Below are 3,414 nucleotides of genomic sequence, written 5' to 3' on the forward strand. Positions count from 1 at the left end.
ATTCATCTTTACTGTCTTTTTAGTCTCTATTTTATTAATATTTTTTCTGTTTTTTGTTATTTCCCTCTTTCTACTAATTTGGGGTTTTGTTTTTATTTTTCTGGTTCCTTGAGGTGTAAAATTAGGTTGAGATTTTTCTTGATCTTGATAAAGGCATTTATCACTGTGAACTTTCCTCTTAGAACTTCTTTTGCTGAATCCCATAAGTTTTGGTGTGTTGTATTTCCATTTTCATTTGTCTCAATGTAGCTTTTTATTTCTGTTGATTTATTTGATTCATTGGTTGTTCAGTAGCATGTTGTTTACCACATATTTGTGAATTTTCTAGGTTCTTCTTGTAATTGGTTTCGAGTTTCATATCATTGTGGTCAGAAAAGATGCTTGATAGGATTTCAGACTTCTTAAATTTATTAAGACAATTTTTGTGTCCTAATCTTTGATCTTTCCTATAGAATGTTCCATGTGCATTTGAAATTATTTTGTACTCTGCTGTTGGATCACATGTTGTGTGTATATACATTAAGTCCATCTGGTCTAAATTGACATTTAAGGCTGATGTTTCCTTGTTAATCTGTCTCAGGCTGGTAGGCAGCCAGCCCATGGAACAACAACTTTTAAAGTATACAAATATATATAGTTCTATGGGACTCCAAGCATAAGTCCCACTTGCAACCAGAGCCAGGTTATCTAGAGTTGTTTCCCTAGACAGAAGGTGCAAAAATTGGGGCTCAAAATGAGTGTATAAGCTCCTTTCTAGGAGATACTGGCAAGCTGTAGTAAGGCTGAGTGAGAGTATCCTGTGCTACCTGTGCTACCTGTGAGCATCTCCATAGACATCTAGATATGTATCTGATCTGAAGCCTGCTCTTCAGGCTGAATGAAGGACCAGGACAAGCAAAAGGCCAGTTTCACAGAAATTCTGGGAGCATTCTGTAGTCTCCTGTCTCTGCTGTGCCCTTGGGGTGGTAGCCCACCAACTGTCTCTCTTATTGTTACAGGCCTGTGGGACCCCTGTAAGCTTCCCCTTGCCACCAGAGCCAGGCAGTCAAGGGGCATCCCACAGAAGAGGCCAGAGCACCAGAAGTAAAATCACTTCATCAGTTGTGTGTAAAAGCTCCCCTCCAAGAGATGCTGCTGCTTTTGAAACTCATCCTTCAAGGTCTCTGGAAAGGATTACAAATAGCCCTAAGATGTGTATTCACTTAGAAGCCTGCCCCTCAGGTTGCAGCTATGATGATAAACTAATAGGCCTCTTTCACAGGAGATTAAACTGTTAGGTCTGTTGCCTTTTTCTGTGCTCTGGGAGTGGAAGGCATTTAAGAACTCCTTCAACATTCCTTAGTTTCCTGTGGAAACTGTGATTATAAGCCCCTCTGGCTATCAGCCAGATGATGTAGATGTTAACCCTGGTAGCAGCCACAAAAATTGTGGTGCCAGACAAGGACTTAAGCTTCTTTCTGGGACATAACAGTGAGCTGGAGTAAGGCAGAGAGAGAGCACAGAGATTCCATGTACTGGCCTCCACTGCCGAAACAAAGGCTGCCTGTCTCAGGCCTAACTTCCTAAACAATCAGTTAGGCCACTTTCTCATAAATACTGGGGTGTTTCATCTGCCATATGTGTAGTGCCCTAAGGGTAGTAGTTGGCTAAGGATGGTCTCTTCAGTTGTTCCAGGACCCAGGAACAAAACCCACGCCACCCTCCTCCAAAGTCAGACAATGAAAGAGTATCCCTTGGGTGGCAGTCATAAAAACTAGGACACCAAACAGGTGTAAAAGTTCCCTGCTGGGAGATAGTGTGCAAAGGGAAAGTGTATAGATGGCGCCCACTGGCTAGAAGAAGGCTAAGGATTTATGAAGGTGGGGCCTGTGCAAAGAAAAAAAATGATGCCCACAGATTGGAGCCCAACCTAGTGGGGTGTAATGATGGTGCCCACTTTGGGGATGGGAGAATGCCTAGCTTTTGAAAAAACTCACAAGCACAATGCATTACGGTGCCTTTTTTTTTTTTTTAAACAAATGAGATTCTTTACCGTAATGCCTGGTCAGGATCAGCCTCTTCTGAGCCTGGATGTGAGCCAGGTACGTCTGAATGTGTGAGTCTGTTAAGATTTGTGGGTCTTGTATATGCAAGCCCCAATGTTTTTCAAAGCTAGATATTTTGGAGGCTCATTTCTTAGTTGCAGGTCTTAAAGGTTGAAGTGCCCTATTTGGGGTTCAAATCCTTCACTTCTTAGGAAGAAGCTGTGGTTTTTGAGTTCCCTCTTGATTGTGTGTTGTCAAGCCAGGGGCAGGTTTTACAGTAAACATATGTTTCAGTCTTTTCTACCTGCTTTGATGAGGTATTTTTCTCAGTTGACTGATGTGTGGTTGTTTCTTAGCTAATTTTTAGGTTTTTTTCCCAAAGGAAATTGTTCCATATGTAGCTGTAGATTCAGTGTGTCCATGGGAGGAGGTGAGTTCAGGATCTTTTTTATATGGCCATCTTGACCTAGAACCTCACTGTTCATTTTCATTTAAAATCTGACTCAGTTTTTTCACATTTTGGTAACTCATTTTCTTATTCTCTCAAGTGGAACTGTCAATACAATTCTCAATAAGGGCTTAGAAAGAATTTAATTGACTATTTTATATACATTGTCTTCCAAAGAGCCTGGTTTACTGTAGCTGCTTGATAAATAGCAATTAACATTAAGTTCTGGCTCTTTATTCCTAGTCCATCTCTACTTCCACTTCTCAACATGATTACCCTCATAAAGGATATTTCAGTGCCTAAATTCCAATTTGTGGTGGATAGGCTCCATAGTGACTCCCATCATATTCACCTCCTGACATTTGTGCTGTTGTGTGATCCTTTCCCGAGCATGGGCAGGATGAGTGTTTTGCTTTTGACCATTAGCATTTGTTAAAGGTGATAGAATATGCATGGTTAAATGTGTTTAATTACATGGAGTTGTAACATGGATCTTTAAAAATTTTTTAAAATGTTTTTAATTTTTTTAATAGTTTACTGTCAACTTGGTTTCCATATAACACCCAGTGCTCTTCTCCACAAGTGCCCTCCTCCATTACCACCACTTCCCTCCCCCCACCCCTCCCCGTTCAACCCTCAGTTCATTTTCAGTATTCAGTAGTCTCTCAGGTTTTGCGTCCCTCTCTCTCCCCAACTCTCATAATAGAATAGAGAACCCAGAACTGGGCCCACAAATGTACAGCCAATTAATTTTTGACAAAGCAGGTAAGAGTATCCAATGGAAAAAAGACTGCCTCTTTAGCAGGTGGTGCTGGGAAAACTGGACAGCAACACGCAGAAGAATGAAACTAGACCACTTTCTTACATCATACACAAAAATAAACTCAAAATGGCTGAAGTACCTGAATGTGAGACAGGAAACCATCAAAACCCTCGAGGAGA

Source organism: Suricata suricatta, chromosome 6 (assembly GCF_006229205.1).
Source record: "Suricata suricatta isolate VVHF042 chromosome 6, meerkat_22Aug2017_6uvM2_HiC, whole genome shotgun sequence".
Taxonomy (NCBI): Eukaryota; Metazoa; Chordata; class Mammalia; order Carnivora; family Herpestidae; genus Suricata; species Suricata suricatta.